Consider the following 15421-nt stretch of genomic DNA (forward strand, 5'->3'; position numbering starts at 1 on the left):
AATGGCAGAGCCTTCTTCCTCATGCTGGTGAGAGGTGGTGGTCTATTTTTGCTGCTCTGGTGGCTAGTAGACCTCATATATTTTTTTGCTTTGCATGCCTTTGATTGGGGGGGGGGGGGGAGTAAAGTGCGCTTGAATTCTCCTTGGCCTAGATGTGTTTTTCCTGATTAGGCAGTTGTTCAGATAGCTTGGTCCATTTCCATTTAGGGCTTTGAATAGGGTGCAGTAGAATTTGTGTTGTATGCGTGCTTGTACTGGGAGCCAGTGTGAGTCTTGAAAAGCTGAGGTAATGTAGTCATATTTTTTCAGCGAGTATATTAGTCTTGGGGCTGTATTTTGGACTGTTTGTAATTGTTTTCCCAACATAATGTATTTTGATGTTGTCATCTTTAGCTTTATTTCTGTATATTATCTTTAACTAACACAGCAGCTACATCGCTTTATCCATCTTGACTTTCCATTCGCCACACTTTGAAGTCACATATATAATTCACCTGCTTGGAATCCTCCTATGTACACTGCAGTAGACACATATGCACATTAAAGTTATAGCTTCTCTTTTTTTTTTTTATCCTAAAGAACCAGGTTCAGTAAATGGTGCTCAAAATTGGGCAATGAAAAAATTGGCACTAAGCGCAGTTCTATGAAGGGCACACATCCTTTATAGAATTATATTTAGAACTGGTTCCTGTGTCAAACTTTAGGTGCCTGCTGAAACCTGGCGTAAATGCCGGCGCCCAAGTTAGGCAAGCTGAAGCTATATTCTATACCGACACATGCAACGTTTTGGAATGTCCTGACACACCCGTGGCCATGGCCTTTTGATTTACATATAGACTAGTAGAGTTAGGCACCATGCCTTATAGAAGAGCATGTGGTCAGATGTGTATGCAAACATTAATTTGTGCCAATTAACTTCAATAATTGGTTGTTAGCACTCAGTTATTGCCAATTACATTGTGCGTGCATCTTGGGTACATACCCACATATGGGTGCCATATATAGAATCTGGGGTTGTTTTTTTTTAAGCAGCCACTGAATTTTGTGGGAGGTTTTAATTTTTTAAAAAATATGAGGGGATGAGATAATTTCCATAATTTGTATAAATCTATCTACAAAAGCCTTGGTCCAAACTATGTCAGGTTAAACGCGCTCTGCATACTGTGGTTGCTTTTCTGTCATTGATTTCTTGGCTTGTGAAACCCTATATGCACTCCAGGCCAGGGAAGCAAAAACCACACTGTCTGATTTATTTTTTTTTTTTTTTGCAATACTAACTGAAGGAGAGGAGAAAGGGGAGAAGGTACCCAGGCAGGCCCAAGATTAATGGGCAACAGTGGCAGAAGTCAAACCTCAACCTCTAGCCTGACCCTTGACCCTGTCTGGCGTGTCAGACAGCCTGCAGCTGGGATTCTCTCACCCTTGACCTTTTAATGCCATACATCTCACCTCCCCCTTCCCAACAGACACACACTCCAGTCAAATTATTCCTCTTCCTGTATAGACATTAACCCTGTGTGTGTCAAAAGATTGGAACTAAAATTATGAACATTTCATGCCAACCAATAGAAAGGACACAAAAATATCAAGAAAATTTAGGGGGATATTATCAATGTGGTCCCATTTTATGCCATTAAATCCTATGCTCACGTGGGTGCCACAAGCAGGAGCAGACGCTGATCGCAGAGCTCCCGACTTTCCCTGGTAATCTGCTACTAAACTGCTGACAAAAATAGCAAAAAGAGAATTTTTTTTCATCTTAAAAGCCTGTTGGTACACGAGGGGATGGCTGTGTCTTCGGAGCAGGTACTACCAGCTGAATGGCGGCAAAATCTCAACATCAGGTGGAGAAGGATAAAGTGAAGCTGCCAAATACTAAAATGGCAGATCTCCCTATGCAGCAGTTACCATCTGTATGCTCGGCCTGGATGGCGGAAATAATGGCCAAAGTCACGGAGGGTGGAATCCTTTATACATGCCGATTGTGCTCTAATTCAGTCTTTTTAGAGATCACTGGTTTAGTACTTGGAACGTTTACTAGGTCAATCTATGGGGTTTTACCCGCTGGGGATTTTAATGGGCAAATCATCAGCTCTAGGTATAAAGGGTAAGAAAGGAGCTAGGCTGTGGATTCTTAAAGCTTGTGTGGTGGGGGAAAAAAATCTATTCTTCAGTACTGGATAGAGAATGGCATGGTGGATGTTACCCGCGACTAGCCAGGGGTAGCCGCGGCTAACCCGCCAAAATGGTGGAGGGGGTATAGGTGCTCACTGCAAGTACAGGGACAAGGCCATCCACCGCCTTGTGGAGCGGTAAATAGCCTTGTGCCCGCAGTTAAGGGAGGGAACGTGCGTGGCCCCCCCCTCCCTCGTTCCTACCTACCCACCCAAATCTATCTATCTCCCTCCCTCCCCTTTACCTTCGCGGCGTGTTTTAAGATTTCAGTCTTGTTGAAAGCCACCGGAGCGTATGTGCAGTCGTGCCTGTGTGGGCGTCAGAGGAGAAGCTTCCGCCCACAAACGCACGCAACTCCATGGACATTCCGGCAGCTTTCAACATGATTGAAACCTTAAAACACGCTGCGAAGGTAAGGGAAAGGGAGGAAGATGCATGGACTGTGCGAGGGGTGCCGAAGGGCAGTGAGGTGCTGAGAGGGAAGGGTGGATGCTGCGGGGATGGGGCGTTGAAGGGGACGGTGGTCCGGTGACGGGGCAGTGACAGGGACAGATTTTTTTTTCCCCCGTGTCATTCTCTAGTACTGGACACAAAGTTCAGCTCCCTCTTTCTGGCATTGGCGTAACAAGCTTCATGAACTTTTATTGTTGGAGCTTAAGGATCTACATCTTATCTTTAAACGCCAGAGACTTTTCTATGCCATATGGGGCACTTATATTCATTCTTTAAGTCCTCGGGTTAGAAGTCATATTATAAGCCAGTTATAATTGTCTTGAATGGGGGGGTCTTTGGGTTCTGTGTTTCCTCCCTGGGATGGTATCCTTGTTTGTTTAGGTTGCCTGCTTCTTGTGGGTTTTTTGTCCTCTTTGTGGGATGGGGTGGGAGAATGTGAAGGGAGGTAGTGTGGGGAGTTATACCAAGATGGCTATCGAATGTCTTGAGTGGGGGGTTGTAAGAGTACAGACCCTCTTGTTTAAAAAGTTTTTTTTGGGGGGAGAGGATTATATATGGATAGTGGGATGTTTCTATATTAGTCAGAAGAACATAAGAATAGCCTTACTGGGTCAGCCCAATGGTCCATCAAACCCAGTAGCGCGTTCTCACGGTAGCCAATCCAGGTCACTAGTACCTGGCCAAAACCCAAGGAGTAGCAATATTCCATGCTACCAATATACATTACATTGCATTACGGATTTCTATTCCGCCTATACCTTGCAGTTCAAGGCGGATTACAAAAGAAGCAGTAGCTTCCCCCATGTCTTTCTCAATAACAGACTATGGACTTTTCCTCCAGGAACTTGTCCAAACCTTTCTTAAAACCAGCTATGCTATTCGCTCTTACCACATCCTCTGGCAACACGTTCCAGAGCTTAACTATTCTCTGAGTAAAAAAAAATTTCCTCCTATTGGTTTTAAGAGTATTTCCCTGTAACTTCATCGAGTGTCCCCTAGTGTTTGTAATTTTTGACGGAGTGAAAAATCGATCCACTTGTACCCATTCTACTCCACTCAGGATTTTGTAGACTTCAATCATATCTCCCCTCAGCCGTCTCTTTTCCAAGCTGAAGAGCCCTAACCATTTTAGTCTTTCCTCATACGAGAGGAGTTCCATCCCCTTTACCATCTTGGTCGCTCTTCTTTGAACCTTTTCTAGCGCCACTATATCTTTATTGAGATAAGGAAACCAGAATTGAACGCAATACTCCAAATGAGGTCGCACCATGGAGCGATACAGGGGCATTATGACATTCTTAGTTTTGTTAACCATCCCTTTTTTAATCATTCCCAGCATCCTGTTTACTTTTTTGGCCGCCACCACACATTGGGTGGAAGGTTACATCGTATTGTCTACAATGACACCCAGATCCTTTTCTTGGGCGCTAACCCCCAAGGTAGATAGAATACTGAAAGATTTTGAGGTTGGGGTGGTCTCCAGGGGTTCTGTGTTTATATTATTGGGAAGTACAGTTCTTTTGAAATTCTATGCTGTATATTGTTTTCTTTGTACCATGCTGTTTTGTACTTCCTGTCAATAAAATTGTTTCAAAGTAAATCCTATGCTATGACTCCAAATAATATAAGCCCATGTTGATAACTTCCCTTCTTAGATAGAAATATAGAAGCATGATGGTAGATAAAGGCCAAATGGCCCATCCAGTCTGTCCATTCGCAGTAACCATTATCTCTTCCTCTCTCTAAGAAATCCCACATGCCTATCCCACGCTTTCTTGAATTCAGACACAGTCTTTGTCTCCACCACCTCTTCCAGGAGACTGTTCCATGCATCTACCACTCTTTCTGTAAGAAAGTATTTCCAATTACTCCTGAGCTTATCACCTCTTAATTTCATCCTGTGCCCTCTCATTTCAGAGCTTCCTTTCAAATGAAAGAGACTCGACTCATGTGCATTTATGCCACATAGGTATTTAAACGTCTCTATCATATCTCTTCACTCCTGCCTTTCCTCCAAAATAAATAAATAAAGTATACATATTGAGATCTTTAAGTCTGTTCCCATACACCTTATGACAAAGGCCACGCACCATTTTAGTAGCCTTCCTCTGGACTGACTCCATCCTTTTTATATCTTTTAAAGGTGCAGTCTCCAGTGGAACACTGTCAAAGGCTTTGCTAAAATCTAAATACACCACATCTAGCACACCGCACATTGGGTGGAAGGTTTCATCATATTGTCTACAATCACACCCAGATCTTTTTCTTGGGCGCTAACCCGCAAGGTGGACCTTAGCATCTGGCAACTATGATTTATTTGGGCTATTCTTCCCAATGTACATCACTTTGCTTTTGTTCATATTAAATTTCATCTGCCATTTGGATACCCAGTCTTCCAATTTCCTAAGATCTGCCTGCAATTTTTCACCATTAGCATGCGTTTTAATAACTTTGAACAGTTTAGTGTCATCTGCAAACATAATCACCTCATTCATTCCAATTTCAAGATCATTTTTAAATAAGTTAAATAGCACTGGTCCCAGTACAGATCCTGGCAGCACTTCAATATTTATGCTCCTCTATTGAGAAAATGGCCATTTAACTCTACCCTCTGTTTTTCTATCCGATAATCAGTTCCTAATCTACAACTGAACTTTGCCTCCTATCCCATGACTCTTTAATTTTTTCAGGAGCCTCGCATGAGGAACTCTGTCAAAAGCTTTCTGAAAATCTAGATACCTATATCAACCGGCTTACCTTTATCCACATGTTTATTCACACTTTCAAAGAAGTCCACTCTGTCCAATTAAATCATGTTTATCTACGTGTTCCACAATTTTATTTTTTAGAATTGTTTTCACTATTTTTCCCGGCACTGAAGTCAGGCTTACCGGTTTGTAATTTCCCAGCACTCTCTTGGCACTATTCAAAAATACCATATTATGTATGGACCGAATCTATTCTACACATAAGGAAAGATCAAACGAATAACTAAAAATAAGCATAATGTTTATACAATGAGATGATAGATTCTCTTAAAGCCACAATTATAATTTTAGCATTTCCTACCAAGCTTTATGCACCACCCAGCAAGGAACATATGGAGAGCTGTGGCCGTAGAGAGAACTAAACTTTTTGCTATAATGCTCCCTTCCAGAAATGGCCATAATGGTACACCCAGGGAATGGTCATTGGATTCACCTGGAGATTCTGGGGAGAGAAGAGTTCTGTTCTAAGAAGGAGAGAGAATTAAGTCTTCTGTTCCAGGGTCTGGAATGGAGAAGTTGAATGTTTTTGGAGTTGTAGAAGAAGAAAGCTAGCCTCTTGTCTCTAGTATCCTGTGGTAGATGCAGACAACTAAATCAGCGCTTCCAGCATCCAGTCAAGCAATGTTCCTGAAAGATTTGCAACATGGAGAGTAAGGCTGAGAAAAGTCAAGAGCTGTTCAACTGTACATACGGCAGAAGTCTGCAGTAGTTAATGAGGAGAAGAGGAGAAAAGAAATGCAAATGAGAGATACAAGTACTAAGAGTAACAGGTACCAAAATGGGTCCCTGGGCATCGGGAAACCCAACAATATGTGTGTCCTGGAAATATGTGTAAAAACCCATATTTCAATCTTTGTACTTCTGTGGCATGAAGCTAGGGCTGGCCCATGAGTATCTGATGCTCAAGGTGAACATTGGCCATATGCCCCCTGGAGTAGCTCAAAGCCTCCCCTTCCCCCAATCTTAATCCAGCATCTCCCCATCACTTGCTTTCCCCTCTAGGTAGTCCAGTATCTCCTCCTCCCTTTCCTACCCTCCTATGTCTGATATTTTCCCTTCTTATCCCCACTCCCTCCATGTCTAGCATCTCCCCTTCTCTTCCCCAGAGTTGCCTAGCATCTCTCCTTAACTCCCATACTACCCCCATGTCCAACTTCTTCACCCATCCCTCAACATGTCCAGCATCTTCCTTCTCTTCCCTACCATAGCCTGCTTCTTTACTTCTTTTGCCACCATTTATGAACCTCTGTTGAAGTGCTTAGCACTCTTTAAATATTAGCATCACAGGAATTAATTAATGAATGTCTTTGCCTAACCTGACCAGCCACCAAGGATAGAAAAAAAACAGAAAATGTAACAGGAGGTTACCGACTGGGGGCAGTTGAAGAGCAGCAGAACATAATTTGGAACAATTAAAGAGTGACAACAGGATAATATTGCTTAGGGGGTGGGTGAGTAGTAGATGTAGCTATGTAGGCATAAGCAGCTTAAGAGATCTGAGGGTTCCTTTGTCTAGGTCAGAATCATGATTCAGGAAAGAAGATGGACAATTCTTTAGCAGAGATGCTGCATGTCACTGAAAACAAGTAAATGAAGAAATATACATTTGTATTTTCTCATGATGGTATAGGGAAAAGGGAAGGTAGCCATGGTTACCAAACCAATGTAGGTCACTTCTTTCTGATATGTAAGATTACAGGAATGTGTGTGAGTCTATGGGGCTCATTTTGAAAGCAAACGAATGCCTCAAAATGCCTAAAAACGTCTATCTGCTTAAAATGGCCCCATCCTGATTTTGAAAAGTCAGAATTACATATCACTTATATCCTAAGTGGTTTACATTCAAGTACTCAAGCATTTTTTCCCTATCTGTCCCAGTGAGCTCACATTCTACCTTATGTACCTGGGGCAACGGGGGATTAAGTCACTTGTCCATGGTCACAAGGATTAGCATAGGGGTTGAACCCACAACCTCAGGGTGCTCAGGCTCTAACCATTGTGCCACACACTTATGTCAACATTGGTAAATTAAGAATAATAAATCCAATCTCTGTGTGTGAGGTCAGTGATATGGCGCCTTCACATATGGTAGAACCATGGGCTCTCAAATTAACCATGAACTGAAGGTACGATATTATATTATATTATTTCAGTTTGCTTCATGTTTCTACTGAAATTATAAAGAAAAAATGTTCCCTCCTGAGGACTGGTGTTGGTAAAAGGATAGAGTAACAAGATGAATATAATTACGGTAGTCATGCTAAAAGTAGATAGGGAAACTAATTCTTTAACTTCAGTGGTAAAGTCCCCAAGTGGAGATTAGCTGGAAGACTTCTCACTAGCTCCTCCCAGTATTCTCTTGTTGCACTTCTACTAGGAGTGTGCACACCATTGTTTAATTTATTTTAGGTGATTTTCTGGGGCTTTTTTTTTTTTCCATTTTCACTTTAAGTCATTTTGGTTTCTATTTGCAAGGCACTCGTGCTAAAAGCAATAATAAAACAAAGCAGAATAAAAAATGAATTTCCTTGCTGTTATTTTGCTTTCTCAAAACAAAACAAGCCTGTTTCTTTGCTTTTTTCATTTTGCTCAGATCAGAACGATTGCGCATACGTACTCTCCACTGCTCTAGGGTAAGATTGAGGGACATTGACATGTGCATGAGTGTGTGTGTGAGAGACATTATTGACGTATGTATGTGTGACACTGGCGTGTGTTAGTGTGTGTGAGACAGTGACATATGTCAATAATGTCTCTCACACACACACGCCAATGTCTCACACACACACACACACACACACACACATACACACACTCATGCACAGGTCAATGTCCCTCAATCCTGCCCTAGAGCAGTGGAGAGTACGTATGTGCATTCGTTCTGATCGTGTGTGTGTGTGTGTGTGTGTGTGTGTGTATATATATGTGTAAGTGTGTGTGGCACTGACTTAACTGCCTGGCAGTCAGCATTGAAACAGTAGAGAATGCTGAAGGGTAAGACTGAAGTAATTATGAATCTGTAACTTTCTCCTGAAATCTTAATTGGGGGGGGAGGTTGGAGTTCAGGACTGGAAAGGGTTAAGCTTCTCTTCCATTCTCCTTCCCTCTGGATTTACAAAAGAGCCTGTCTGACCTAGAAAAGGTTTATGAGACAAGAATGCAGAGCAGAAGAAAAAGATCCCTGGGGCACACCCAGAAAAAAAACCCTCTAGTACCTATTATTCTCTTGCTACTTCAGGTTCAGACAGAGTCAGAGACTGTGAAAATAACACTGCTTCACTATTTCCAATATGAAATCCCGCCAATGCTCTTATACTGTTGTAGCAAATAATTTACAAAATGGTGTGTTTTGCTTACCGTAATTCTCATCATACCGTTAACGGATACAATTCTTAGTATAAGAACATTCCCCTTATAAAAACATCTCTTTGTAATTCTGGCATACCTCTCTCCTATGGGAGCAATTTCTGTTTTAAGACTATAAGGACAGCTGTCTATAAGGACAGCGCCTAGCGAAGTAACCATAATACTTTTGAAAGGCTCTCTGTTGACCTTGCCTTACATTCCTGCTGGTGGTGGAAGACAGGGAGGTAGCCAAGCTGTGACGTCCCCGCCCATATCTGGCAAGGATTTCTTGAGAGCTCTGTCTAAGACATTCATCCTCCCTTCCCCTGGAAAGTGTTCCAAGGAATGAGCAGTGGGAAAGTGCTCTGAGTCTTGGCTTCAGCCTGGACACAATGAAGCACCCCTCATGGCCCCCCTTCTGTTTACACATTCATCTTTACACCCAAGCCTGAGAGCTTTCCAGCTGCAAGCCTGTATGCACTTGAACTCTCACTGCCTTGTTTCACTCCTTGCACACTTTACATAGTATACACAGCTATATGCACACATCCACTAAGTAGAATGTTGCATACATACACAAAAGTATATTAAATAATAGCCATAATGTACTGGTGTGCACACATGCATGCACACACACACAGGGGCTGAAATTTAAAGGCTGTGGGACTTATTGTATGTGAAAAGGATGGCTGTCACAGTTAAAAATGTACTGAATCTGGAAATTAGTTGGGATTGAATATACTGGGTAATAGGATTTGATATTCTGCCTTTTGGTAGTACAATCAAAGTGTTTTACATTTATTATATGCAAGTATTTTTGCTCAGTGCTCACCATCCATCTTCTATCTCTGTACCTTCCCTTCCACTGCATTATCCGACATTTATGTTTATTTCCCACTGTCTACCATCCATCCTTCTCTCTCCCTGCCTTGTGCCCTGAGTCAAACCTTTCTACTCCCCTCCACGCAGCATCTCTCCCTGCCTTCCACTCTATGTCCAACATTTCTCCCTCTCTCTTCTCCATGCTTGTCTCTCTTCCCTCCACCAAATGCAGGATTTCGCCCTCTCACCTCTTTGTTGCGTCTCTCCCTTCCTTTTCTGCAGCCTATTTTCAACAATTCTTCCTCTCTCCTATTCCCCTGTGTAGCAGCTTTCCATCCCTCCTTTAGTCCCACCCATCCTTTAGTCCCACCCAGCACCTCCCAACCCACCCCCCCCCCCCCCCCCCCCAACACACAAAAGCAGCAATGGCCCGGCCGCTAGAAGCAGTTGCTGTGAACAGGCTGTTTGTGACCTACAGCACCAAGGCATCTCTCTGCTACGTCATCAGTGATGCAGCAGAGAGAAGGCCCCAGCGGCGCAGTTCAGAGCACTCGCTGCTTCTAACAGCCCAATCACTGCTGCTACTGCTTTAGGAGGCAGTCAACCCGGAGAGATCAGTTCTGTAAACTCACTGCTCTGCCAGGTCCTGCCTGCTTCGGCAAGGCCCGGCGGAAAGGAAGGCCTGACATTGGCACTGCTGGAAGACCATGACTCCAAGGCCGGGAGCACCACCTCATGATCTGCACCCGGGCCACTCCTGCCCCCCCCCCCCTTGGTGCATCATTGCTTTTGCTGTCCCTACTGGGTTCACAATCTAAGATTTTGCATCCGGAGCAATGCAGAGTTAAGTGACTTTCCCAGAGTCAGAAGGAACTGCAGCGGGAATCAAACTCAGTTTCCCAGGCTCTCAGCATAACATAAAGACTTACTTCTATACCGCAATACCATTAATTTCTATGCAGTTTAGAAAAGAGAATTGAATTACAGTTTAATGAGAATTTCAATTACCCAGAAATCTAGTGAACAAATATGTTGGTAGGTGCTAGAAGTTACAATTAAAGATTGCAAATCCCTGTCCCAAGATGCTTCCTGATAGGACAAGAGACAGTGATGATATTTTTAAAATTTGCAACCTCTGACAGATGGGAAAATAAGGAAAGCGTGTGTATGTCTAAGGCATTTTGAATCAACAAATGCAAACGAGTCAACAAGGTAATTGGGTATGAGGCCAGACAATACCTTGAAGCATACTGCACTAAGCAAAAAAACACTCCTCCACATCAGCAATATTCAAACTGATAACTGAATGGCCAACTAACTAGTTAGCACAACTTTTGCTGTCCTAACTTTGGCGGGTAAACTAATCCAGTTAGCAGTTTGAATATTGCTCCACCCAAGCGCTGCCAACGCACTTCCCCAGAACTGTCTGGATAATGTGGAGGAGATCAGAGGAAATAAACACACAGTAACACCTACAGTGCACACATATACCATATACATATACCTGGTTTTTTGGGGCTTAATATACCGGCGCCTAATTCAATCCATGCCCAAACTCTGCCTCTATCCACACCTACTTTCCGTGTAGGCATCGGTAGGCTTCTTGATGTAGATACCTACCACAAGGTGGTAGGTTCCTACCAAGGTAGGCACCTATCAGCTAATTATTTTTTTAAACTGTTTTTAATCAGTTTTTAATGGCACTTTCAATTATCAGTTCCAATTAAACCAATTTTTAAAAAATTGTTAGGTTAAAAAGATGGATAGGCATCTTTTATAGAATCAAAGCCTTAATCTCTCTGCTATGGCCTTGTCTTCCCTTCGACCCTTTTATCCCTCGGTCATCTAGTGGTACAACTGATTCTTGCTTTTAATATGCCTAAAAAAGGTTTTACTATGTGTTTTTGCCTCCAATGCAACCTTCTTTTCAAGGTCTCCGTTTGTCTCCCTTATCAGTGCCTTGCAGTTGATTTGCAATTCATTATGCTGTTTCCTATTATTTTTAGTGGGATCCTTCTTCCACTTTTTGAAGGATTTTCTTTTAGCTTTAATAGCTTTCTTCATCTCACTTGTCAACCATGCTGACTGCTGTTTAGTTTTCCTTCCTCCTTTTTTTTAATACAAGGAATATATCTGGTCTAGGCTTCCAGGATGGTCTTTTTGAATAACATCAATGCCTGATGTAAATTTTTGACCTTTGTAGCTGCTCCTCTAAGTTTCTTTTTTAAAATTCTCCTCATGTTATCATAGCTTTCAATTTTAATAAAGGAGACTATTATGTTGGATTTCCTGTGGGTACTTACTCCACAGATAATATCAAATCTAATCTTATTATAGTCACTGTTCTCAAGTATCCCCAGCACCATTACCTCCTGCACCAATTCATACACTCCACTAAGAACTAGGTCTAGAATTGCTTTGCTTCATGGCGGTTCCAGAACCAGCTGCTCCATAAAGCAGTCCTTGATTTCATCAAGGAATTTTATCTTCCTAGCATGCCCTGATGTTACACTTCTTCATTCAAAATAGGGGTAGTTGAAATCACCCATTAGTATTGTGTTTCCCAGTTCATTAGCCTACTACTACTTATTACTTATATAGCGCTGAAAGGCGTACGCAGCACTGTATATTTTGACATTTATAGACAGTCCCTGCTCAGAAGAGCTTACAATCTTAACTTGGACAGACAGACACAACATATAGGGTTGGGGATGCAGAACCCAAAGGTGAAAGGAGCTACGAGTTGAAAACACTCTCAAAAAGGTGGGCTTTTAACTGGGCCTTGAACACTGCCAGAGACAGAGCCCACTGTAGGGATTCAGGTTGCTTGTTCCAAGAACACGGCGCAGCAAAGCAGAAAGGACGGTGTCTGAAGTTGGCAGATTTCTGATAACATTTCAGCATTTGTCAGTTCAACCTGGCCAGGCAGAAAGTAGTACACTCCTTTCACTATCCTTTTCCCCTTTACACATGGAATTCACCACCTATAGGAATTTCAAGGTGTGTTTTGGTTCCTGTAGATAATTAAATTCAATTAATATAACAGCACCTACCTCCAGGACTCCTAGCGATACCTAAGCATACCTAGGTGTTGCTAGGCAGGATTCCATAAATTCTGCATGGTAGGTGCAACAGTTCTGCATTATTCAGTGGCACAGAATTCCCCTGGCCTCCCAAGCAGGCACCCATCTTGCCTGTCTTTCACAATAGCCATGGATATCGACACTGTGGCGTCTGAGCATCTGACCTAATGTAAGACAGAGTTAATGGTCCATGTCTTCATCTCAGAAAGAAACAATAGTCCGTTGTTCATAAATTTAGAATGGGAAAAAGTCACGAAAAAACTGGGAATATCCCATGTGACATCCACCAAGGTGAACTGTATTGACTACTGTTCAGTAACTTTCATAGGCACAAACACTGTGGTTAATTTCTATTAGAATGAATCAAAAACATAGCTGGGTAGGTGGACCGTTCTACTAAATAAATCAATAGTCATGAAGACAACTTGCAAATCCAGAAATTCTGAAAGAGAATTTCATGTCCCGCCCCCAAACCTGGTGTATATTCTGGGGTAACTTCACTGCCACTCCCTGACAGTAAATTTCAAAACTTTGCTGCAATGCACTGACAAATATGACCCCACTTCTCTAATTCTTCATGCATATTCTAGAAATAATATAATGTCTTCATACTGTTTATTTTTCTTATGTACACTGTAGAAGAAACCTAATATATTCATATCGATGTTGCACAGGGATGTGGGTTGTTAGGAATGTATTAGAAATGATTTAAATATATAAATACTTTGCAGCACATTAATAAATTATAAGTACTTATCAATTCCCATACTGAGATACCCTCCACCTCCATCCTCCCACTCCAACCATCAACCATAGTACTGTCAGCACACCTTGCTCCTGCCCTGCAACACCTTCTACTTTTCTGTCGCTCTAAAGCAGTGATTCCCAACCCTGTCCTGGAGGAACACCAGGCCAATCGGGTTTTCAGGCTAGCCCTAATGAATATGCATGAGAGAGATTTATATGATGGAAGTGATAGGCATGCAAATTTGCTTCATGCATATTCATTAGGGCTAGCCTGAAAACCCAATTGGCCTGGTGTTCCTCCAGGACAGGGTTGGGAACCACTGCGGTCTAAAGAACAGACCCAAGCCAAAATATTATTCTCCCAGACAGGAAAAATGAACAGCATATAGAAACCTGGGCCTAGCCTAGCCTAGCCTACTGGCTCAGACGTAAGTACTGTGCGTTTTTCATGTGGAGGATTCCTATTTGGTACCCTAGGCAAACCTTTAATGTGGCAACCTCCTATCCCTAGATCTAGCTCCAGCTCCTCTTGCACTAATGCAGCACTTCCCCTGTCTACTAAGCTCATGAGTCTTGGGATCCCTGCCATCTACAGCAGAAGGGTGCTGCTAGTGGATGGGACTGGACCCACCTGTGGCTACGCCACTGATGCCAGTCACTGCAGACATAGTGGGAAGAGGGCAAAATGCTGCATATCAAGGGGCATGGAGAAAGGGAGACATGCAGGACAATGCAGAGAGGAAGAATTACGGAGTACTTGAGTGCCATATGTACTCTAATATAAACCAATGTAACCTTTTTCCCCCCCAAAAAGGAGGAAAAAGGTTGACTTGAATATAAACTGATTCTCCTGTCCGGCAGTCTCCATAGTGAAAAAATGGCTGCCGCAGGAACTCATGGCAGCCATTTTCACTACAGAGAATGCTGGGCAGGAGCATAGAGGAATCGCTCTTGTCCCGCCTCACTGCTGGACACCGGGGATCTAAGGTAGGCCTATAGGGGGACTGGGAGGGGAGAGAAGGATAGAAGGGGGCTGGTTAGCTGTGAAGGAGGGAAGGATTGATGGCAGCTCCTTCTCCCTGCACTACTGGACCACCAGGGCAGTACTGGAGGCCCGCCGTGGGTTCAGGAAGGGGGAGGGCAGACTGCCTGTCTACACCACTGAACTACCAGGGCAGTACTGGAGACCCAAAGTGGGTCCCGGGAGGGGTGGGGGGTAGGAAATGAGGGTTTGAGAAAGAAGGAGAGCCAGGAGTCAAAGTCAGTGAGGGACTTATCAGGGGTTTGGTAAGTGCCTACTATTAGAGAGTCAGAAGAGCGAATAGATGGATGGAGTGATCTTCAAAGAAGAGCAATAAGATTGTTCCTGAGCTTCCCTGGGAGAATGGTATAGAAAATGGAATAAATAAAATTAAATAAATAAATAAAAGATTGAGGCAGAAGAAGGGGTTGATATGTACACGATGGCAAGAGTAATAGGCCAACATCACCTCTACCTCCATAACCAACTGGGCAAGGGATTTGTGAGAAAAGGTAGCCTCCATGGCAAAGGGTTGCAGCTGAAGCAAAGACTTCGGGGCAGATCCAGGTTTCAGTTAGTGCTAGCAGGTGGAGCGTTTGAAAGATACAAAGGTCATGGATGAAGGTAAATTTGTTGGAGACAGGTTCTGAAGGAAGCCTGGTTGCACGACCTTGTTAATGGGGGAGGGGCAGATATTAAAATTCCATGGGTAATATCAGAAGCATTGCCAGATTTCCATGCCAGGGGGAGCAGATCTTTTGTAAAACAGGTGTCAGCGTGAAGCTGAAGGGCTGATTCACATAGGTGCCATTGTATTCAAAATCTGTTGGCCACTGTCAGAAACATGATACTGGGCTAGATGGACCACTGGTCTGACCCTGTATGGCTATTCTTATGTTTGGGGGAGTGGCTGCTCTCCTTGCACCCCACTTAGCTACACCTCTGGGTAATATAAATGAAGGCTGATGACACCAGATCTCAGCCTGATTCCTTGTGAGCTAGAAGAA

This window comes from Geotrypetes seraphini, chromosome 11 (assembly GCF_902459505.1).
Source record: "Geotrypetes seraphini chromosome 11, aGeoSer1.1, whole genome shotgun sequence".
NCBI lineage: Eukaryota > Metazoa > Chordata > Amphibia > Gymnophiona > Dermophiidae > Geotrypetes > Geotrypetes seraphini.